Source organism: Centropristis striata, chromosome 14, assembly GCF_030273125.1.
Source record: "Centropristis striata isolate RG_2023a ecotype Rhode Island chromosome 14, C.striata_1.0, whole genome shotgun sequence".
Taxonomy (NCBI): Eukaryota; Metazoa; Chordata; class Actinopteri; order Perciformes; family Serranidae; genus Centropristis; species Centropristis striata.
In genome coordinates this window covers 12704337-12730023 of record NC_081530.1, presented here as the reverse complement: position 1 = coordinate 12730023, position 25687 = coordinate 12704337, and the positions used below count along the sequence as shown (strand labels likewise).

The 25687-nt window shown below is 39.5% G+C and overlaps 1 non-coding gene across 1 annotated transcript; it reads right to left on the bottom strand.

The window, feature by feature from the left end:
- Positions 1-12818: 12818 nt before the first annotated feature.
- trnae-uuc (transfer RNA glutamic acid (anticodon UUC)) lies at positions 12819-12890 on the bottom strand. Its single transcript has one exon. It is a non-coding gene; the product is annotated as a tRNA-Glu (tRNA).
- Between the last annotated feature and the right edge of the window lie 12797 nt (positions 12891-25687).

Here is a 25687-nt window from a genome sequence, read left to right as displayed (position 1 = left end):
ACTGTTGATTGATAACCCCGCCCCTTTTGATAAGCCACGCCCCTTTTACTAACTAGTGAACCGTTTGTCCTACAGACTTGTATGAGGTGTCTGTGAACTCAGGACAGAGTCCCTGTTTGACTGGTGATTGAAGCCACGCCCCCTTTGAGTAGCCACGCCCCTTTTTACTAACTAGTGAACCGTTTGTGCCACAGACTTGTATGAGGTGTCTGTGAACTCAGGACAGAACTCCCTGTTTGACTGGTGATTGAAGCCACGCCCCCTTTGAGTAGCCACGCCCCTTTTTACTAACTAGTGAACCGTTTGTCCTACAGACTTGTATGAGGTGTCTGTGGACTCAGGACAGAGTCCCTGTTTGACTGGTGATTGAAGCCACGCCCCCTTTGAGTAGCCACGCCCCTTTTTACTAACTAGTGAACCGTTTGTCCTACAGACTTGTATGAGGTGTCTGTGAACTCAGGACAGAGTACCTGTTTGACTGGTGATTGAAGCCACGCCCTCTTTGAGTAGCCACGCCCCTTTTTACTAACTACTGAACCGTTTGTCCTACAGACTTGTATGAGGTGTCTGTGTACTCAGGACAGAGTCCCTGTTTAACTGGTGGTTTATAACCCTGCCCCTTTTTAGTAGTCACGCCCCTTTTAGTAGCCACGCCCCTTTTTACTAACTAGTGAACCGTTTGTCCTACAGACTTGTATGAGGTGTTTGTGAACTCAGGACAGACTCCCTGTTTAACTGCTGATTTAAGCAACAAGAATCATCAGGCAGTAGTCCCGTGGCACTCCAAAATTTCCCTGGAATTTTGTTTCTAGTTAGTGCCACGGCTGAGCAGCGAGGCACTCATCTTCACTGCAAGCAGTGAGGATGAGTGCCTCGTGCGAAGCACGAGGCATCTCTTATTATTGCTCATGTTTATTATTTATTATAGATTATTCTTCCGTAAAAACTTTGGCGCGTAACTAGTCCCACAGCTTTGAGAAATCGCAAAAAGTAAAAACGTCAAAAGTTGCGCCCTAATCGGGAATCGTGTGGAATGACTTTTATTAGCGATCGGCGCGCACGTTTTCGCACAACGTGCACAAACGTGCACTTTTCGGCCCATCCGGAACGCATTGCGCAAACTTTGGGGCCTCACCATTCGCAAACCGTTGCTCGTAAAATTCCGAACCGATTTAGAAAGTTGTAGGGCCTGAATTTAACTCTAGTCCTGTGAAATTTCAGAGCGATTGCACGTATAGTTTTCGCACAAAGTGCGAAAACATTTCCATTTTTCCAAACTAATGGGGACGGCGATTTTCCCATGTGTGTGTATTGCGCGGAATGTTCAGAATCTAGACTGGTGATGTCATCAAGCAGAGTGTAGAGGCAGAGAAGGAGTTGTCACAAAATAAATTTGAAAACTGCGCTCCAGGCCGCAAATTTCACTCTACAGAAATAATTTATACATAGAAACGTAGGAAAATTTGTGGTCTCACTCACAATCCTCTGGTAAAGCTGTCAGAGTTTTAGTTTGGGCGCAGGACACAGAGAAGTGCCACCAAAACGCAACAACTGCCCCATTGAGTCCCATATTAAAAACACAGGCGGATTTTTGAAATAATCAGATTTAAGAGTTTTTTTAGATCGCTCTAACAAAGCTATTTTTTCATTTTTCTTAAAAAAAAATATATGTAGATGTTCAGGAAGAACTCAGGACGCTCAAAGTGAAGTCGGATCAGTGATAGGTATTATGGTTTTGCCGAAAATGCTTTCTGTTCGAGGCCAGAATTTTCAGTTTGTCCACCTCTGGCTGCTCACTTTAGCAAAGCATTGTCAGTGACAGTTAGTTTCTGTTGATTGCTCTGCTCTGATTGGTCGACTCCACCTGGCCACGTGGTTGCTTAGCTACCAAAGCTTCCCCCCCTCCCTCTCCCCTCCTCCAACACAGACATTTTAACTGAAAACAGTTAACTCTTTTAACTTGACCATACATTGTCCAATCTGCCTCAAACTTGTCATACATGATGATGGCTCATCACTGATTGTCTTCATAACAATATTTCATAAATTCCCGCCCCTTTTGATTAGCCACGCCCCCTTTTACTAACTAATGAACCGTTTGTTCTACAGACTTGTATGAAGTGTCTGTGAACTCAGGACAGAGTCCCTGTTTAATTGCTGATTGAAGCCACGCCCCCATTGAGTAACCACGCCCCCTTTTACTAACTTGTGAACCGTTTGTCCTACAGACTTGTATGAGATGTCTGTGAACTCAGGACAGAGCCCCTGTTTTACTGGTGATTGAAGCCACGCCCCTTTTTAGTAGCCACGCCCCTTTTTACTAACTAGTGAACCGTTTGTGCTACAGACTTGTATGAGGTGTCTGTGAACTCAGGACAGAGTCCCTGTGTGAATGGTGATTAAAGCCACGCCCCCTTTGAGTAGCCACGCCCCTTTTTACTAACTACTGAACCGTTTGTCCTACAAACTTGTATGAGGTGTCTGTGAACTCAGGACAGAGTCCCTGTTTAACTGCTGATTTAAACCACGAGAATCGCCAGCAGTAGCCCCGTGGCACTCCAAAATTTCCCTGGAATTTTGTTTCTAGTTATTATTATTATTATAGATTATTCTTCCGTAAAAACTTTGGCGCGTAACTAGTCTCGCAGCTTTGAGAAATCGCGAAAAGTAAAAACGTCAAAAGTTGAGCCCTAATCGGGAATCGTGTGGAATGACTTTTATTAGCGATCGGCGCGCACGTTTTCGCACAACGTGCACAAACGTGCACTTTTCGGCCCATCCGGAACGCATTGCGCAAACTTTGGGGCCTCACCATTCGCAAACCGTTGCTCGTAAAATTCCGAACCGATTTAGAAAGTTGTAGGGCCTGAATTTAACTCTAGTCCTGTGAAATTTCAAAGCGATTGCACGTATAGTTTTCGCACGAAGTGCGAAAACATTTCCATTTTTCCAAACTAATGGGGAGGGCGATTTTCCCATGTGTGTGTATTGCGCGGAATGTTCAGACTCTAGAGCGGTGATGTCATCAAGCAGAGTGGAGAGGGAGAGAAGGAATTGTCAAAAAATAAATTTGAAAACTGCGCTCCAGGCCGCAAATTCCACTCTACAGAAATAATTTATACATAGAAACGGAGGAAAATTTGTCTTCTCACTCACAATCCTCTGGTAAAGCTGTCAGAGTTATAGTTTGGGCGCAGGACACAGAGAAGTGCCACCAAAACGCATCAACTGCCCCATTGAGTCCCATATTAAAAACACGTGAGGATTTTTGAAAAAATCAGATGTAAGAGTTTTTTTAAATCGCTCTAACAAAGCTATTTTTTCATTTTTCTTAAAAAAAAATATATGTAGACGTTCAGGAAGAACTCAGGACGCTCAAAGTGAAGTCAGATTAGTGATAGGTGTTATGGTTTTGCCAAAAATGCTTTCTGTTCGAGGCCAGAATTTTCAGTTTGGCCACCTCTGGCTGCTCACTTTAGCAAAGCATTGTCAGTGACAGTTAGTTTCTGTTGATTGCTCTGCTCTGATTGGTCGACTCCACCTGGCCACGTGGTTGCTTAGCTACAAAGCCCCCCCCCCCCTCCCTCTCCCCTCCTCCAACACAGACATTTTAACTGAAAACAGTTAACTCTTTTAACTTGACCATACATTGTCCAATCTGCCTCAAACTTGTCATACATGATGATGGCTCATCACTGATTGTCTACATAACAATATTTCATAAATTCCCGCCCTTTTTGATTAGCCACGCCCCCTTTCTTAACTAATGAACCGTTTGTCCTAGAAATTTGTATGAGGTGTCAGATTACTCAGCATGGCGTCCCTGTCTAACTGTTGATTGATAACCCCGCCCCTTTTGATAAGCCACGCCCCTTTTACTAACTAGTGAACGGTTTGTCCTACAGACTTGTATGAGGTGTCTGTGAACTCAGGACAGAGTCCCTGTTTGACTGGTGATTGAAGCCACGCCCCCTTTGAGTAGCCACGCCCCTTTTTACTAACCAGTGAACCGTTTGTCCTACAGACTTGTATGAGGTGTCTGTGGACTCAGGACAGAGTCCCTGTTTGACTGGTGATTGAAGCCACGCCCCCTTTGAGTAGCCATGCCCCTTTTTACCAACTAGTGAACCGTTTGTCCTACAGACTTGTATGAGGTGTCTGTGAACTCAGGACAGAGTCCCTGTTTAACTGCTGATTTAAACCACGAGAATCATCCGGCAGTAGTCCCGTGGCACTCCAAAATTTCCCTGGAATTTTGTTTCTAGTTATAGATTATTCTTCCGTAAAAACTTTGGCGCGTAACTAGTCTCACAGCTTTGAGAAATCGCGAAAAGTAAAAACGTCAAAAGTTGCGCCCTAATCGGGAATCGTGTGGAATGACTTTTATTAGCGATCGGCGCGCACGTTTTCGCACAACGTGCACAAACGTGCACTTTTTGGCCCATCCGGAACGCATTGCGCCAACTTTGGGGCCTCGCCATTCGCAAACCGTTGCTCGTAAAATCCCGAACCGATTTAGAAAGTTGTAGGGCCTGAATTTAACTCTAGTCCTCTGAAATTTCAGAGAGATTGCACGTATAGTTTTCGCACGAAGTGCGAAAACATTTCCATTTTCCCAAACTAATGGGGAGGGCGATTTTCCCATGTGTGTGTATTGCGCGGAATGTTCAGACTCTAGACTGGTGATGTCATCAAGCAGAGTGTAGAGGGAGAGAAGGAGTTGTCAAAAAACAAATTTGAAAACTGCGCTCCAGGCCGCAAATTTCACTCTACAGTAATAATTTGTACATAGAAACGTAGGAAAATTTGTAGTCTCACTCACAATCCTCTGGCAAAGCTGTCAGAGTTTTAGTTTGGGCGCAGGACACAGAGAAGTGCCACCAAAACGCAACAACTGCCCCATTGAGTCCCATATTAAAAACACACGAGGATTTTTGAAATAATCAGATTTTACCGTTTTTTTAGATCGCTCTAACAAAGCTATTTTTTCATTTTTCTTAAAAAAAAATATATGTAGACGTTCAGGAAGAACTCAGGACGCTCAAAGTGAAGTCGGATAAGTGATAGGTATTATGGTTTTGCCGAAAATGCTTTCTGTTCGAGGCCAGAATTTTCAGTTTGTCCAACTCTGGCTGCTCATATTAGCAAAGCATTGTCAGTGACAGTTAGTTTCTGTTGATTGCTCTGCTCTGATTGGTCGACTCCACCTGGCCACGTGGTTGCTTAGCTACCAAAGCCTCCCCCAACCTCCTACTCCCCCCCCCCCTCCTCCAACACAGACATTCTCACTGAACAGATATGGCGTTCTTTCATTAAACACGAGACCTTATAACTTGACCATACATTGTCCAATCTGCTTCAAACTTGTCATGCATGATGATGGCTCATCACTGACCAGTTGTACATAACAATATTTCATAAATTCCCGCCCTTTTTGATTAGCCACGCCCCCTTTCTTAACTAATGAACCGTTTGTCCTAGAAACTTGTATGAGGTGTCAGATTACTCAGCATGGCGTCCCTGTCTAACTGTTGATTGATAACCCCGCCCCTTTTGATTAGCCACGCCCCTTTTACTAACTAGCGAACCGTTTGTGCTACAGACTTGTATGAGGTGTCTGTGAACTCAGGACAGAGTCCCTGTTTGACTGGTAATTGAAGCCACGCCCCCCTTTGAGTAGCCACGCCCCTTTTTACTAACTAGTGAACCGTTTGTGCTACAGACTTGTATGAGGTGTCTGTGGACTCAGGACAGAGTCCCTGTTTGACTGGTAATTGAAGCCACGCCCCCCTTTGAGTAGCCACGCCCCTTTTTACTAACTAGTGAACCGTTTGTCCTACAGACTTGTATGAGGTGTCTGTGAACTCAGGACAGAGTCCCTGTTTAACTGCTGATTTAAACCACGAGAATCATCCGGCAGTAGTCCCGTGGCACTCCAAAATTTCCCTGGAATTTTGTTTCTAGTTTTTATTCTTTTTCTTCCGTTTCTTCCGTGTTGTTTTTTCGGCCGACTACTCCTCCCAGAGTTTTGGCCGCACATACACAAAAAAGGTATCAAACCGACCGGCTCGCCCATGACAAGTGTGCTATGACTTTTCTAAGGGTTTCGACATACGGTTTTCAAATTATTGGGCAAAAACACGTCAAAAAATCCCCCCAATGTAACCCTATGGAGAGTCTAGAGTGGGGAAGTCATCAAACAGAGTGTAGAGGGAGAGAAAGAATTGTCAAAAAATAAATTTGAAAACTGCGCTCCAGGCCGCAAATTTCACTCTACAGAAATAATTTATACATAGAAACGTAGGAAAATTTGTCCTCTCACTCACAATCCTCTGGTAAAGCTGTCAGAGTTATAGTTTGGGCGCAGGACGCACAGATGCTCAAACAAAATGCACCAACTGCCGCATCGGCTCCCATATTAAAAATGAAGGAAGATTTCTCAAAAAAAAAATTTAACAGTTTTTTTAAATCGCTCTAACAAAGCTATTTTTTCATCTTTCTTAAAAAAAAACATATGTAGATGTTGAGGAAGAACTCAGGACGCTCAAAGTGAAGTCGGATCAATGATAGGTATTATGGTTTTGCCAAAAATGCTTTCTGTTCGAGGCCAGAATTTTCAGTTTGTCTCCCTCTGTCTGCGGAACTTTCTCCAACAGCAGTTAATTTCAGTTGATTGCTCTGCTCTTATTGGTCGTCTCCACCTGGCCACGTGGTTGCTTAGCTACCAAAGCCTCCCCCCTCCCCCCTCCCTCCTCCAACACAGACATTCTAACTGATAACTGTCAGTTTACTCTAAGTGAACAGACTTCATAAAACATGAGACCTTATAACTTGACCATACATTGTCCAATCTTCCTCAAACTTGCCAAGCATGATGATGGTTCATCACTGACCACTTACACATAACAATATTTCATAAATTCCCGCCCTTTTTGATTAGCCACGCCCCCTTTCATAACTAATGAACCGTTTGTCCTAGAAACTTGTATAAGGTGTCAGATTACTCGGCATGAAGTCCCTGTTTAACTGGTGGTTGATAACCCCGCCCCTTTTGATTAGCCACGCCCCCTTTCATAACTAGTGAACCGTTTCTCCTAGATACTTGTATGAGGTGTCTGTGAACTCAGGACAGAGTCCCTTTTTAACTGCTGATTCAAGCCACGCCCCCTTTGAGTGACCACGCCCCCTTTTACTAACTTGTGAACCGTTTGTCCTACAGACTTGTATGAGGTGTCTGTGAACTCAGGACAGAGTCCCAGTTTGACTGTTGATTTGAGCCACGAGAATGACGGTCCAGAGGCAAGCACACAATCAAAATTTCTTTAGAAATTTTCTAGTTAATTAATTAATATTACAGTTATTGATTTTACATTTTGCCTGACTTTTTCCTTCCAGCTGGGGATGCATGAAAAGATGCAATGAAACCATGTGAGGAGAGAGAAAGTGCCAAATCATGACCTTTTTCATGCCATCCAGACTAGAAAACAAAGCAGCGTGGAGCCCTACTGTAAATTTACCTCTATAGTTCTGGCTGTAAACTCAATGAGGCCAGTTTCGGTTTGATGATGATATACCAAGTAAAACTGGAGACAAGCTCAAATATATTTAGTATAAAATGATAGAACTGGATGTAACCCTGTTATATGTTAGATTTGACACCTTTGTTCACATTTGCAACATTTACATTTTTTTTATTGAGCATGACAGTGTTTTGAAAGTAAAAAAAAATTATTCAAAATCACATTTTATGTTGGACTAAATAAAAGGACTAAAAAGACACAAAATGACCAAAAAAAGACACAAAATGACCAAACAAACACAGAAGACACAAAATGACCAAATAAACACAGAAGACACAAAATGACTAAAAAAGACACAAAATGACCAAAAAAGACACAAAATTACCAAAAAAAAAGACACAACAAAAGACACAAAATGATCAAAAAGAACAAAAAGACACAAAATTACCAAAAAAGACACAAAATGACTAAAAAAGACACAAAATGACCAAAAAAAACACAGAAGACACAGAATGACCAAAAAAGACACAAAATGACCAAAAAGAACAAAAAAGACACAAAATGACCAAACAAACACAGAAGACACAAAATGACTAAAAAAGACACAAAATGACCAAAAAAGACACAACAAAAGACACAAAATGATCAAAAAGAACAAAATGACCAAAAAAGACACAAAATGACCATAAATACACAGAAGACACAAAATGACTAAAAAAGACACAAAATGACCAAAAAGAACAAAAAAGAAACAAAATGACATAAAAAAATACACCAAGTGACTAAAATTATGACACTAAACACACCACTAAAAACCAGAGTTGGATGACAGGATCACACACAATCACAAGATCACATTTATGTTGGTTTTTCTTTGTTGCTTTTTGGTTCAAAATGTTGATCCAGTAAGTCAGAATAAAAAATCTATTATTATTAGGTCATATAGGTGAGGTTGTGCTGAAAAAATATATATACCAATATGGCATTTAAACATTTTCTAAGTGGTATATACAGGCAGGATGAAAAGGATTCAACAATGGACAAAATAGCCCAAAACTCCAAAGAGACGAAATACGTCCTTTCCTCCAAGGTGTCACATGCAGCCACTGATCACTGTGTGTTATAGTAAGCAAGCAGTAAATAAAGGAAAACATATTTGGACTGAAAACGCCAGCTATAAAGCTCTGCCAGCTGGCACTGCTGATGTAAATTGAGCCTTTCCTAAAACGCTCCCTAGAATGGCCACTGGCCAATCCTGAATTAGCACAGGAGCCCTGCCAAACTTTCAGGGGATAAGGAGTTTAGCTCCAGTTTGCATTTTTCCTTGTCCTGGTGATCGGCACATCTAGGTACACTGCAAAAAAGGAGTGTCTAAAAACAAGATAAAAACACTAAATCTGAGGGAAATGATCTTGCTGCATGGACAGATAATTTCACTTGACAAGATTTCTTAAATTAAGATTATTAAATCTAGAAATAAGCATGTTGAACACTTGAAATAAGAAATTAACTCTTAAATCAAGATAAATTATTGAACACTTCTAAATCTAAAGGTTTTTTTTTATCTTGGTCAGAAACAAATAATTGTCAGTGCACTCTGCTCGGACCAGTTCATCGCTGCTTGCAGCTTTAATTGATCTTGTTTTAAGAGTTAATTTCTTATTTAAAGCGTTCAACATGTTTATTTCTAGATTAAACAATCTTAATTTAAGGAATCTTGTCAAGTGAAATTATCTGTCCATGCAGCAATTTCGCTCAGATTTAGTGTTTTTATCTTGTTTTTAGACACACCTTTTTGCAGTGTGGTGATTATTAAGAAATTCAGTGGGAAAAGTGACATGGCACCAAAAATTGTAGATTAACAAACAGAAGATATGGATGATGAGATTAAGTGGGATTAATTTGGGACCGTTTCATTGCAGCAGAATGGTGTATGTGTTCATGGAAACATGGAACAGTGTGTCTCATTGATGTGTTTTTCATAGATTTTAGACAACAATGGAGCTCTGTGGCACAGAGGAAGAAGATATATCAAGTTTGATGCACCCAATACTTGTTAGCAGAGTAGATGGGTGTAGAACTGCAACAATTATTCGATTAATTGAACAATAATCGATTATTAAATTAATCGTCAGCTATTTTGATAATCGAATAATCGGTTTATTTCTAGATTAAACAATCTTAATTTAAGGAATCTTGTCAAGTGAAAGTATCTGTCCATGCAGCAAGATCATTTCCCTCAGATTTAGTGTTTTTATCTAGTCTTTACACCTGTTTTTGCAGTGTGATGCTGTTGAATGTGCATTAGAATGTTGGATGTGTTTCCAATCACATAGATTACAACAGAGGAGCAACACGACACATCATCTTCATCTTACACAACTCTTTCCCTTTGTTGCTGTTGTAGCTGACCAGTAATAGTTGGCAGGCCTTCCAGCTCAACTAGCCAGGTTCCAGAGGTGAAAATCCCATTCATATTCTGAATTAGGATTTTTGATTATTAGCCATGATTTTGCAGCCACCCAAGTAAAGCTTACTACAAGATAATGATAACATGGTATTTTCGCCTTTAAAAGCAACAAGTCCATAAGAAATCAACCTTGCATTAAGAAAAACATTTGACTTTTTACTCTATATGCCATGGAGAAGTACCACACTACCCACAGTCCTAAAGTAGAAGAGTGCATCTCTGATTGGTGAAGCCTGCTGTTAGGTTGGAAATGTTTACAGCACCTGAAAACCAAAAAATGGCTAGTGAGTTAGTGTGCAGTGCTGCTACCTCTGAACAATAACAGATGAGGACAGAGAGTGGGGGCAGAGGGGTGGAAATCCCAATAAAGGTAAAATTCAACAATAACTGTGCTTCTTGTACTTCCTACATAGTGAGTACCGGAACACGTTTTTAACCAACAGAGTGAGGACATTTTTGTGAAGTGAGGAGATTTCGGCCACACTCCTCACTTCTTTCAAGGCTTTTTTGAGAGTTTAGACTTTGTTTTAAGGATAAGGTTACAATTAGGTTTATGTTAGGGTTAGGGTTGGGCATTTAGTTGTGATGGTGAAGGTTAGGGTAAGAGTTAGGGTAAGGGGCTAGGTAATTCACTATTTCAATGAGGGCCCTCACAAAGATGTGTTTGTGTTTGTCCTCTCTCAGTCCTACCTCTGTGACTCTGTGAAAATCTTAAATCTTAAAGATAAATCATCCACAGCAGCCAGTGATGTAACACCTACTTGTAGCCTTGCACAGATGTGTCCATCAGCCTGGCAATGGGACAAGTTTGTCCACGTCTTTGTCCATCATGGATAACAATTGTTTCATTTAACTTCCTAATGAAAGCATTTACATTGACCATCGGGGCTCTGCACAGTAATGCATGTTTCAATAGTTTGTTTTAATGGTAACATGTGAGATAACTGCGTGAATACACCAGTAATTGGCAGTTTAACCCTCTGGAGTCACCAAAAGTAATAAAAAATCAATTATTATTAGGTCATATAGGTGATGTTGTGCTGAGAAAAAAAATATACCAACATGGCATTTAAACATAAAGTGGTGTATACAGGCAGGATGAAAAGGATTCAAAAATGGACAAATAGCCCAAAACTCCATGGAGTTAATAAAAAGATCACCCGTCAGGAGGCTGTGGAGCACTCTCCCCCACACTGAATTCTCTTTGGGTTAACATGACATGGAAGAACTTCCCTCCCCTCCATCTCCAGACAGCAGGCAGGACATGGCCCAAGCTCCACACAAAAATGTAGTGCCAGGCGTTTCCCAAGGCAATCTCAATCCCAGCTAATGTTTCCTCAGTTACCACAATGAAACCTTTTAGGAGTAAGCAATCCCACGCTGTATCATCCCGTTCTCCCTTTTCTTTTTTGGGTATTTTTACAGAGCAGGTCAGGGGTTAGTGCTGCCCTGCAGACTAATGTAAGGACAGACAATAGACAGGGAGTAATGTGAGAGGTGACTGCTGTTTTCACTCCGCCCTTCCATGTTCTTAGTTGACCCTTCCACTCTGTAGGTCAGGGAAACACTATTTTAGCGTAGTGCTACAATATGTTGTCACCATGACCCGGTGAACTAATTCGGTAGTAAAATACTCCCACACTTGAATGATTCCTGTGGGGAACAAGGTTATAATAGTTTTGGATTTTTTATTAGTTAGTTTTAGTTTTAATTTGGTTGTCAATTTTTGTTTTCAAAGTCAGTTAGTTTGAATTAGTTTTTAGAGTATGTTTGCTAGTTTTAATTCAGGTTTTTGTTTTTTGGGGGAGGGGGGGTGCTTAGTTTTAGTTTAGTTTTTATTAGTTTTAGTTTTTTTGTAATGGGGTATTTGTTGGGTGCGAGATTCAATAAGGTCACAATAAATGTTGCCTTTATTTCCTTTGTCTGATCCATCTCAGCCCCAAAAAGTTTATTAAGTCATAAAACCAGATAGATTAAATAGATTTCATATCAACCAAAAAGGTTTACGTATGAAAAAAGTTAACAAATACGAAAGCGAAGGACATTTTCACTATAATTTTAGTTAGTTTTAGTTTGTTTTGTGACCACAAAATAAAGTTTCAGTTAGTTATTGTTTTTTTAAAAACTCGTTTTTATTTTTAATTCAGTTTTCAATTCTAGTTTTCGTTATTTTGTTAGTTTTCGTTAACTATAATAACCTTGGTGGGGACACTGGGAGCTAAAATGACACAAATAGTAACAGCACACACAATTGAGAGGAAATATTCATTAATTATTGTCATTTTGTTTGAGGAATCTGTTCAAAATCCTTCCTCTTTCTCTTCTTCATTCTAAAAGATATATCACTGCATTTATAGTTGGAGAACAGCACAATCTGATGATTCTGTGCCAGAATCCAGCAGATTGAGAATTTCATTTCCTGCCAAATCAGACCAGGGGTCTGTTTCACAAATCCCAACAAAAATCCATTCAGAATATCCCATTAAGACACTAAGACCTTGGGGAACACCAGTGACAAATCCATGCTGGGATGCGGAATACCTTTTTTTTTTTTTTTACATTTGGGAGATTTCTCCAAGAATTGCATTTTCAGCGCTTGGATAGCAAGTGCAGTTCTTGAAACTGAAGAGAGAAACCAAGACAAATCTTAAATTTTAAAACACATTTTTAAAGATTTAAAAGTAGTAGTAATAGTTTCATATTAAAAAGGGTTCAGTTATTTCTCCCTAAAAGCAGCTTATTTTTATTATGACAGAGTGAACAACACATAGCAACGTTAGGAATGACTGAGCCTTAATGGCTCTACCAACAAGAAACACCAAGACATGTTCCCATACCGGGAGTTGAACCCAGGCCGCCTGGGTGAAAACCAGGAATCCTAACCGCTAGACCATATGGGACTGCTACAGAATAAAAATCACTAAAATGGCAGAACATTTATTTGAGACTATATTCAGTTCATGATTGCAGCTTGTCTGTTTCAGACCAGGCTAACAAGAGGCTTGATTAATGTGATAAAGGTGATTTATCTGTTCAGTCAGCAGTCACTCCGGTCAGAAATGTGTTTTTCAATATTTATCTATGTTCTTATGAATGTATTTTATGTTTTTTTTCTAACATATTTCCATGTATGGCTTTCGCCTTATGTTTATCAGCATGCATTAGTAGTTGCCATCGGTACATGTTGCCATATATATAACAAATGTTTGCAAATTGAGACTGCATGGCTAGGTGCTTGACTTGACACACCTTAGGCAAGGGGTCTGATTGAAACACTTGAATTCAGTAATTAACAGGTGTGGCCAAATACTTTTGTCCACACAGTGTATTTGTCTCTTGCCAGTTTGCCATTAATGTTATGTATATTTTATATATATATTGTTTAGTTTGGTCAGCTACAGCTGAGTCACACACCTAGCCATGCAGTCTCCATTTGCAAACATTTGTGATACAAAATGGGTTGTTCTGAAGAGCTCAGTGACTTCAAGGGTTCTACTGTGATAGGATGCTACCTCTGCAATAAGACGGTTTGAGAAATTTCATCCCTGCTGGATATTCCACGGTCAACTGTAAGTGGCATTATGAGAAAGTGGAAGTGTTTAGGAACGAAAGCATCTCAGCCATGAAGCAGAAGACCACGTAAGATTATCATGGTATGCAAAAGTCACCAATGCTCTGCTGATTCCGTACCTGAAATGGTAAATGGACTGCTCTTATATAGCGCATTTAATCCAAAGTGCTTACACTACAGACTGCGCTCATTCCAGCGTTCACACACACACAGTCATAGTGGTGGCCGAGGCTACCAGGGCACACTGGTGCCACCTGCCTTTATTGGGAATTTATTCACACACAGAATCGGGGTTCAGTATCTTGCCCAAGGATACTTCGACATGTCGGCTGCCATGGTCCGGGATCGAACCACCAACCTTCCGATCAGTTGGCAACCACTCTACCAACTGACTCACAGCTGCCCAAGAACAGTTCCAAACTTCCACTGTCATTAATGTGAGCACAAAAACTGTGCTGTGCTTCATGGAAGGGGTTTCCATAACCGAGCAGCTGCATGCAAGCCTTACATAACCAAGTCCAATGCCAAGCAGCAGATGGAGTGGTGTAAAGCGCATCTTCACTGGAATGTAGAGCAGTGGAAACGTGTTGGTGGAGTGGCGAATCATGCTTCTCTGTGTAGCATTCAGATGGTTGAGTCTGGGTTTGGCGGATGCTGGGAGAATGTTACTTGCCTGACTGCACTGTGCCAACTGTGAGGTTTGGTGGAGGAGGGATAATGGTATGGAGCTGTTTCTCAGGGTTTGGACTAGGTCCCTTATCTCGAGTGAAGGGCTATGTTAATGCTTTGGCATACCAAGACACTTTGGACAATGCTATGCTTCCAACTTTGTGAAATGAAAAGCAGATTGCAGATATAGAAGGGTCTGAACTAGGGAAGGGGATGAACAATAAATTATTGTATCATCTGCATAGAAATGGAATGAGTCTTGGTCATTTGTTCTCCGCCCTATTGTTACATGGCTTGATCCTGACACCCCAGTATCTCGGCGCAAGTTGGAAGAAAGTTTAGAAGATGTTCTTTTTTCTAATATTTTGGACAAGCAAACCATGTTACGCTTGGTCCCTTAGTCTCAAATTTGATTTGAACATGGCGCTTAGTTGATATGGAATGTAAGATATCATGTAAATGGCATACTCTCTCCCTTCTGTTTAATAACAAAGGACTGCTGATTGAAGGGATACCTATCTCTTCATCACACTGGAGCAATAGTGGTATTCATTACCTTAAAGAAAGGTTCTTTCCAGGATATTAGATCTTCGTTCAATCTTCCAGGTTCCTCTTTCTTTTTTTACTTGCAGATCAGATCAGCCGTGCTGCGTTCGTTGGCAGCAGCCTTTACCCATTCATCCCCTGACTAGATTGTTATCAGTGCAAAACAAGACCAAGGGTATGGTGTCTAAGTTATACATGTTTATTTTAGGATCCTCATACCCTGACCTACCTTTAGACAGATTATGGAGATGGTAAAATGGAAAATGGACCTGCACTTATATAGCGTTTTTTCTAGTCGCTTTGCGACCACTCAAAGCATTTTACACTACAGACTGCGCTCATTCACCCTTTCACACACACATTCATACTGGTGGCAGAGGCTGCCCTAAATGGTGCCACCTGCCACCATTGGGAATTCATTCACATACCGATGAACGCAGCATAGGGAGCAATTTGTGGTTCAATATCTTGCTCAAGGATACTTCGACATGTAGGTCACGTGGTCAGGGATCACACCACCAACCATCCGATCAATTGGCGACCAGCTCTATCAGCTCTACCAACTGAGCCACAGCCGCCCCCAAGACAAGACAAGACTATCCTGCTCTTGACCCAGAATTTGACTGGGAAGATGTGTGGGATAGTATAAAGCAGGTATCACGTAACCCTAATCATCAACAGATTCATTTTAATTTCATATATAGAACTTATCTAACCCCTCGCAAAGTTAGCCCCTCTAAATACGCGCATCTTCGTAGCTGGCCTCACCGCCGCCAAAAAGATGGTTGTTACGAGATGGAAACCCTCACAGATACTTGACCTAAGACAGTGGATCCTTACCTTCTTAGATGTTGGATACTTTATCAACGGCCCGTATCCATGGAGCTACTGAAAAAACTCTATCCTTGTGGCAGACAACAGCTGAAACTTTGAAAGGCTTATTGACGAAACACTATGACCTTGATTATCATCACCCCCTTATGACTAGCATTTGAATCCCACTTTTCCCCTGATGTTTAATGTGTGTGTGTGTGTGTGTGTGTGTGTGTGTGTATCTGTGTCTGTGTGTGTGTGCGTGTGTCCGTGCCTTTATGTAGGTCTGTTGTCTATATCATTTCCACTATGTTTTCGTTACATCCCTTTGTATACATGCAGGCATGCATTGGGCTGCTTTTTCATTTAATTTTTCTTTTTTTTACTGTTCTGTTTTTGTTTTGTTTTGGTTAGATTGATTTGGGTGGATGGGTGGATCATTATTGTATTTCTATGTCACACAGCTGTGCTAAATTTTATTGAATTTTGAATGCATACTTTTGTAACAAAAGGTGGACCTCTCACTTTTTATGCCCACTCAATATTGCATTGTATTTTTGTACTTTTATGTGTACTTGCCCAATAAAAATTTGGTCACAAAAAAAGAAAAGAAGTGAAATGAGGCATTTGATACATGATCACAAACATTATTAATGTAGAGCGAGAACAAAAGAGGACCCAGGAATGAGCCCTGGGGCACACGTTTTGACACAGGGAAGGCAGAGGAAGAGCCAGAAACCTGGACAGATTGTGTTCTCAACAATAATTGGAGAACCAACCAACAGCATGTTCAGAAAGACCAATATCAAAAAGTTTGTTTGCCAAGACGTTATGGTCTACTGCATCAAAAGCCTTCGATAAATCAATAAAAGGGGCTGCACCATATTTTTTTCTGTTCCAACATGACTGTGCCTCAACGCACAAAGCAAGGTCCATAAAGACATGGTTTAATGAGTTCGGTGTGTAAGAACTTGACTGGCCCACATAGAGCCCTGACCTAAACCCCATAGAGCACCTTTGGGACAAACTGGAACAGAGATTGTGAGGCAGGCCTTTTCATTCAACATCAGTGCCTGACCTCATAAATGCTCTACAGAATGATTGGGCACAAATTCCCACAGAAACACTCCAACATCTTGTGGAAAGCCTTCCAAGAATAGTGGAAACTGTTATAGCAGCAAAAGGTATAATGGTCAGGCGTCCAAACACGTTTGTCCACATAGTGTACAATGTTAATTATTTAGTTAAATTGTTGCTTTAATAACAATAAAGATGTTTGTTACTCTTTCATGTCTATGTGTATGTTATTTGGAATTAGTAGCACACAATGTTTGTATAATCCTCCCAAATTATAGTCCCAGTTTTTTTGTTTATTTGTTTGTTTTCTTACCTTTTATTTGATTAGGATCATTTTTCGGCTGGGGGCATACCTTGAAATGATAGCTAACTACTATTTATAGTTTATGGATTTCCAATTCTCTAGGTGCCTTTATTTTTTATCTCCACATCTAGGTCCTGCAATGTTTTTATGCTTTTTCAATGCACATTTCCTGAGTAACCCTATTAACTCCAACTGCACACTTTTAGGGCAAAGTATACTGGTGCTGTTTTTGCTAATTACAATTAAATTCTTGCATGGTTTAATTTTGATGGTGACAGTGAAGAGCTATGGTTAGTAGGGTCAGAAGTAGTACACATCATCTTAAAGCTGGGAGCCTAAGAGATACAGTCAGTGCACTAAATGTATTAAAGTGCATAAGGGTTTAGAACATTATGTTATGAATGGAGCCCATTCACATGCTTAAATATGTCTCATAAGATGTTGCAGCAATTTTTGGCTTGATACAAAATTGAAAAAAATCCAGGTCAAATATCCTATTAAGACACTCAGATACAGACAAAACCAAGGTCCTTAGCAACAGTGATATGTCATTTCCTGTTTATAGAGGCGGAGATAATCTTCCATCTTGCTTGGACTTGAGTGAAATTTAAAATGTTTTGAAGGACATACGTATAGTGTGAATATTGTTATGCTTTCAGCATATCATGATATACACATTTCAATTGGAACCCTCAAATCACATTTGAAAGAATTTGGGCTGAGGAGACAGAACTTTAGCTTTTTGTTTTGATAGAGAGGATGACATCAACCAAAGCAGACTTGAACCCATTTAGTCGTCACAGCAGCTCAAGATACAGACAGCGGAGTTTACAAAAATATAAAAACAGAATAAATAAATAAAAAATAAGACATACATACATAATATACAATACATAATATATACAATATATAACCCTATATAAAATACTTACATGGCTGCTATTTGGCATTTATGATTTTTTTTTCCTCTTATATTTTGATATATCAAGAAAATTCATTATTAATTCATTTATTTTATTCATTAAATTCATTCAATATATATATGCTAGAATATGTATACAATAGAAATCCATAAAAGCAGTTGGTAAAAGTCTTTAGAGCTGTGCTTACAATGCAGATATTCATTAAGCTAAATATTACAAGTGCCACACTGATTATGTGCAGTTAGAAAAGAAATGAGAGCATAACTCATGCTTTTTTTAAAACATGTATAGTATAGCATAATGGTATCTGTTATGTCACCCTGAAAACAACCTGACTTAACCCCCACCTGGGTACGTAACACATCAATACACATTGATCTCTTTTTCTACTTCCTGTCCCTGTGTAGGTGTGCCTTCAAAAGATGAAAGTGTTCCACCATTACGAAACATGAAAGGAATCACTTACGAATTCTGTGAAAAGAAAATGTCATTGGTTAGATATCAACATGTTGAAGAAGTGTTTATCCTTCAAGGGAACCCACACTAATATTTAGATACCAGACAAAGCTGAAGATAAAATTAACTATAATATATCTGGGGAAGCTTAACTTAAAGCTGTTCAGTATTAATACAACAGATGGATTAAATAAAAGCTGAACTTTGGCCCAGGAGGCTGGTGGTTGTGTACCATGTAACTGCGTCCAGTAGTGCAGAAGTGTTTATTTTAACTCTATGGAGTCTTGGGCTATTTGTCCATTTTTTAATCCTTTTCATTCTGCCTGTATACACCACTTAAAAAATGATTAAATGCCATGTTGGTATTTTTTTTTTCAGCACAACCTCACCTATATGACCTGATAATAATTATTTTTTTTATTCTGATTTACTGGATCAACATTTTGAACCAAAAAGAAACAAAGAAAAACCAACATAAATGTGATCTTGTGATTGTGTGTGATCCTGTCATTCAACTCTGGTTTTTATTCTAGTGGGACTATTTTATTTGTGTCTTGTGTGTTTAGCGTAACAATTTTGGTCATTTTGTGTATGTTTTAGTCATTTTGTGTCTTTTTTTTTAGTCATTTTGTGTCTTTTTTAGTCATTTTTTGTATTTTTTAGTCATTTTTTGTCTGTTTTTTAGTCCTTTAGTCCAACATAAAATGTGATTTTGAATCTTTTTTTTTTTACTTTCAAAACACTATCATGCTCAATAAATAATTTTAAATGTAGCAAATGTAAACAAAGGTTGCAAACATATAAGAGGGTTACATCCAGTTCTATCATTTTATACTAAATATATTTGAGCTTGTCTCCAGTTTTACTTGGTATATCATCATCAAACTGAAACTGGCCTCATGGAGTTTACAGCCAGAACTTTAGAGGTAAAATTTACAGTAGGGCTCCACGCTGCTTTGTTTTCTAGTCTGGATGTGATGAAGAAGTCATGATTTGATGCTTTTGGTGACTCCAGATGGTTAAAAAGATGGTTGCTAACAAGTGGCTAAATGAGACTACAGTGGTTGTCGGGGACATTAAACATCATCACGCCTAGGCCATGGATTTGCCAGCTTGTCAAAACCTCTGGTTAGCTTGTCTGAAGACATCTGATGCATAACTGCTGTGACGTAGACGTCATGTGACCGTGGTGTAGTTTGCTTCAGCATAAAGTTAGTTTTTTACTTAGTGGGCTGCATTAACGCTCTAAACATAATAAAAGTGGTGTTCATTTGTGAAGATTATCCTCCTGAACAAAGCAGAGCTTATTTTCTGCCATAATCCAAAATCCAATGCAAAATCCCCTGGGAGAATTCTCATAGACCCCATGGAGATGCTACTTCATGGTTGGCCTACAAAAATACGCAATTTAGTTTTTTTTATGGAGAACTTATTCAACCTGGAAAAGATTTATCAGCAGTAGCCAGATTTGGTGATAGATTTGTTGCCAAAGCACAGACAGAAAGCTTTCTAAAAAAAAAAAAGTGTGAACTTAAATTGTTCAATAACAGCTTCTATCCTCTCTCCACTCAGGACTATTTTATTACTCTTTCTAAAGAAAATGTTGTGCTGAAGCAGCGTGTTAGTGTAAGTGCAATAATTATCTCAGAGCTTTTATCTTAGCCTTTCACTAAAGTGGGGATTTTCTAAAGGTCCAAAGGTCATATTTCAATGTTTTCCAAACATTTCTTAAAAGGTCAACTTGTGCTGTTTATGTTTTTTTTTTTAATTAGAATTAAATTGCAGATAAATTATATTCATGTAATTGTAGATGCAGTTTCTTCCCAAAATATTGAAGAAAAATGAAATGAGCCGGTGTGATCAATCAGAGCTTTTAGTTACGTGCAGCACGGAGAGAGTTCTCAGCAATCTCTCCCGACAAAGTAAACTTTCTTCCTTATATACAACATTTCAGCCTTACATGATCAAAGAGAGGAGGAAGTTACAGGTGAAGTAGCGTCTTGATGAGATTAACATACAGGAACCAGACATTGAAAGTAGTGAGACACATAAACTTCAAAGAAACAATAGAAACGTAGATTGGGAACCAGTTCAGTTAATTGCCATGCAATACATATGTTAATCCCCTGCAGTTGGCCTGTATGCCCATTTGTCTATGAGACATGATTTAATTAAATGTTGTGGAAATGTTTATTGTGTAAATATCAAGAATCTAAAACTATTTTTCCACATTCCCCCGTTTTGACACTCATGTGTCAACAAAATCTTATTAAATGAATTGCTATGAAATTATCGACTGCAAGACACATTAGTGTTAAATAAAAGAAAAATGTTTAAGATTTAACACATAGAATAAAATAAAATAAAATAAAACAAAATAAAAGGGATTTTCAAAATGACAGAAGAAATTTCAAACACAAAAGAACTTAAAAAACCAAGAACATTTCTATGCTTTTTTCTCCGTTAAACTCAACTTCACTGTTAGAATTTTCTTGAGTCCATTCTGATATGTGGTGCACATTTGGTTCAGTTGTGATTCAGTTAGTAACCACAACAGTGGTTGTTTTAATAATTTTTGTCCATTCAATAAAAATGCCAGAATGTTCAAACAGTTAATCCGCATCAAAACCCCCAGGGTTTCGTAAAAGTCTGTTCAAGTCGCTGTTGTTTCGTCCTTGTCAGCTGCTATTGTCTCGTCGTCTTCTTCTGGGGTCTCCTTCTGACCCTGCGATGGTGACATGCCAATGTCAATTCTGCCCTCTGTATCCTCCTTCGCCATGGATGGTCTTTGTTCCCTGGTCGCCTGATGACCAGGGCTGGAACGGGTAGTCCGATGGTGGGGAATGCAGCCCCGATCCTATGGCCAAGGTGTTCCTTCTGGGTCTGCTGGTTAAGCCGTCGCCTGGCTGGTCGAGGAGTCATCAGTACTGGGAAACATGGAAGCAGGAGTCCCTCTCAGCTACTGGGACAGCAGTTGGTTGGTTGTCGGTGCTTCCTCCTGAGGTCCTTGACAACAACCACGTCTCGAGGTTGTGGAGTTGTTGGTTGTTTCAGGAAAGGCAGCTTTCATCTTTGGAAAGATAAACTTGTAGAGCATGGTTATTTGCATAACAATTTATTTACAATATTCACCATCCCCCATTTTGACACATGACAATGGGTCAAATGTTGCCACAAAGAGGAAAAATGGATTTTGGAAGTACTGGGAGGCCATCTGCATTCACCCAGACTACAGATAAGATTTGTGTGTACCCTTTAGTCTGTCATAATGCTTTCTCCCTGCATCAGCTCCTGTCTGAAATAAGGAAATCATTAAGGAATAAAAACATCATTTTGGACAGAAAAAAAGGGTACCTGCAAAAATGGGGGAGGCTGGAGACAAAACAGTTGCTTTAGCAGCAATTTTTAGCAGTGAAATTGTTTTGTGACACTGGATCGGTGTAACCTGTTTGAGATTTGCATTTGCACACTGCAACAGATGCTGGCAGGAGTAAGACAAGAGGTTAATGGTGAGAGGTTTATGATCACCTGGCTTTCCTGTAGGAGTGAGAAAACCATGTTTTTTCCATAAAGCATGAAAATTTTGGCACACATTGAAAACATACTGAGAGTTAGTGTAGACTGTCCCGTTCCTAAAATGAAAGCTTATTAATGCAGATAATTCAGCAGCCTGTGCAGATGGGTCGTTAGGCAGTCTTACACTGTCAACCATACTGTGTTTAGTAAATACAGCATTGGACACACAAAGAGACACATAAGATGGATCTCTCATGGCTGAAAACATCCACATCAAACATAACATCAGAATTAGGAAAGTGTGTCAAAAGAAATCATTGTATGGGTTTGACACTGTATCAAACACCTCCAGACAGGACTGTGGTCCTCATCGTGAAACTGTAGGAAGCAGAATTGATTGTTTTGAGAACAGTACATGTAATCATCACGTTCTGAAATGGAAAGGTTAAAAGGTTTTGTCGGGTCCGGAAGTCGTAAACAAAGAGAGGCAGACAAAGCTTGTTTAGGTCAGTGAAAGCAGCGTCCGCTGTAGTAGTCCAAGTCAAAAAGACAGTCATGGCCAAGTGTTTTTCCCCATGTGTGATGTCACACAGGGGTTGGGAGATCTCCACAAAAAAAATGTTTCTTTCTAAAATCCATGGACGGCAATAGCCTGTTAAATCTATAGAGTAAATAATTTGTTTGTTTTTATACAAGAGGATTTTCCTAGAAGTGGTCCGGACCTAATTTTTTTCGGCCTTCTAAAAATGATTAAATTATCAAAATAACGTACCAATTGTGATATGAGTTGCAACTTTGTTTGTAATAATTTATGACAATTTTTTCAGAAAACAAAGCAATGACACTGTATCCCTTTGTCAGTTGTTTTCTTTTTTTTTTTTTTTTTTTAGCAAAATACACCAGAAAATTACCAATATTGAACAAACATACAACCACATGGTAGCTGCCAGGTTTTCAGCTACAGTCGCCACAAAAAGGGTGGGACTGGTACTCTGCCATAGGTGTAACTTTGTTCATTTTTATTTTTTATTGAAAATGAAAGCAAACCGGAACTGTGAGTCAGTGTGAACAGCAACGCTAAAATGTGCATTTGCTTAACCAATTTTTTTTTTTTTTTTTTTTTTTTTTTTTTTAGCATTAGGTAAAAAATTAGAGTTTACCCCAAAACCACTGTTCCTGAGTCTACAAACTTGTAAACATTAATATCTTGGGCATGAAATGTTAACTCAGGGGAGCTTTTGAAATCCTTTGTTAAATGTTTTTGGTGTCTGCATGTGTGTTCTATGCTAATGTTCTGCTCAATGCTCTGACCTGCCCCCGCTGTCTCCTGTTGCTGTGTTGTCTGGACTCCTGGAGAAATTGACAGTATCTTTGGTGGCCCGATTCCTCTGTCTGTTGTTCTGTCCATCTGGTTGAGGGGTGGGACAGTTACGGGAGATGTGTCCATAGACATGACAGTTGTAGCACTTCAGCCGGTTTTGATTTCTACTGCCGTTCTCTCCTTGAGGCCTGGATGTTGCCCCTGGTCTCCTTCTTCCTCTGTCAGATCCTCTCCTGTTGTTCTGTCGGACCTGTCCATTGTTCTTATTCCTCTCAGCCTGTAAGGTTTGTGTCCAAACGGCCGATGTTGTTGTTGTCTTCCTGCAGATGCATGTAGACATAACTTGGTTCTTGAGGTCCAGCGATGGAGTTTCCAGAAAGAGGGTGGGCAAATCAGGAAACAGCATTTGCTCTTATTCAGTGTTTTGGGCTTTTGGCTCCTTTTGCCCCCTGTGGAGGCGTCCTGGCTGGAGAAGGGTCTGGGAACATGGAGACAGCAGCATATGGGGCAGACAAAGCTCTCTGTCTTTCCCTACATTCTCTATGTTCCTTCTTTAACATAATTTTACACCTTCTCAAACAATCAGTATTCAGTGTGCCTGTTAAAAGAAATACCCCCTGAGTCAAAAAATGCCATAATGGAAGAGGGTCAGGTAGAAGTTCTAATTTCCCCGTTTTGTTCCCCATTTGACTCACTGGGACAGGTGTGCTTTAACTTTCAATGGACTTATCTTTCACACACAAAAACACTCACTCTGATCGTTCCATACACAGTATGGTCAGATCTTATCATACACACACTAACTTTGTATAACTTTGAATTCAGCCAGGTGGTTTGTACGACACGTTCGTTCCGAGCAACGCACCCTTTTAGTATAAAATGAATTATACTTTATAGACACTGAATTTGTTATCACAAAGGTTATTGCTTTATCTTTGTATATTTCCACTCATACGTCCATCTGATTTTCATAGGACATTTCACCCTGAGTGTGCCTTAAAACGTACTTATTTTGTTGATTCCTGAACTATTTTTTTTAACTTTTTATTTTTATAACTTTGGTCCCCGACCGAACACGTGTTTTCCCTGCCCGAAACTCAGTGGCTTTTTACACGGACAGGTTTCTCGACCCCCCCGGGGAATTACGAGAGAATAAGACAGTTGCTAGACATGAACTGTTTAAAAGCGAACTATTTTTTTTTTTTTTTTATATATAACTTTGGTCCCCGACCGAACACGTGTTTTCCCTTAATAAGACAGTCAAAACTACGTTTAGAACATTACATGAACTGTTTAAAAAGGATAATAAGACAGTCAAAACTACGTTTAGATCATTACATGAACTGTCTACCTAGGATTTAAAAGCTAAAAGCAATCATTAATGACACCCGTACTCACGTATTAAAGTGGATGGAGCGTCCGCTGTCCCACACCGTAGGGATCTCCAGGCGGGTCCTGTCCTCTGTTTGTCAGAGCGGAATTTCCCTGTTTTGCCGGCGCATACCTGTGAATCCCTCGCGGTGAAAGCCAGCGGAACGTCCATCCTGCCGACAACGCCAAAAATGTAGATGCAGTTTCTTCCCAAAATATTGAAGAAAAATGAAATGAGCCGGTGTGATCAATCAGAGCTTTTAGTTACGTGCAGCACGGAGAGAGTTCTCAGCAATCTCTCCCGACAAAGTAAACTTTCTTCCTTATATACAACATTTCAGCCTTACATGATCAAAGAGAGGAGGAAGTTACAGGTGAAGTAGCGTCTTGATGAGATTAACATACAGGAACCAGACATTGAAAGTAGTGAGACACATAAACTTCAAAGAAACAATAGAAACGTAGATTGGGAACCAGTTCAGTTAATTGCCATGCAATACATATGTTAATCCCCTGCAGTTGGCCTGTATGCCCATTTGTCTATGAGACATGATTTAATTAAATGTTGTGGAAATGTTTATTGTGTAAATATCAAGAATCTAAAACTATTTTTCCACATAATGTATATAAATCACTCTGATAAGTGACAAGTTCAACAGGTATTTTTTATTATAAATGAGGCCCGATCTTCACTTTTAAACCAGATTTATTCACACAATCAGTGAAGAGCTTCTCAGTTTATCATAACTTAAAAAAAAATCTCCATAGAAATTTTACATTTTTGAGTGTTTGTGTATTTAAAGAGCTGTCGAATAATTTCAGGAGCGAAAGAAAATAATGAGTTTGTGTTTTTCTCTAGTGTCACCTGACTCTACCTAAATGCACATCAATTGTGTGCATATATGTGTGTATCGGCCAATCACAGTGTTCCACATCATCCAAAGTGGACTAGAGCCACTAGAGCCACATCCTCTTCAATAAGCATAAGCATAGGGCACCTTCTAATCTATTAATCATATTTTTAAAGTTCATGAATTGTGTTTAAACTATATAACTTAAACATGTCAAAAAAAATATATGAAAGATTTATAGCTTTTTATCAGGATTTAAAAAACATATCTGTCTGTCCC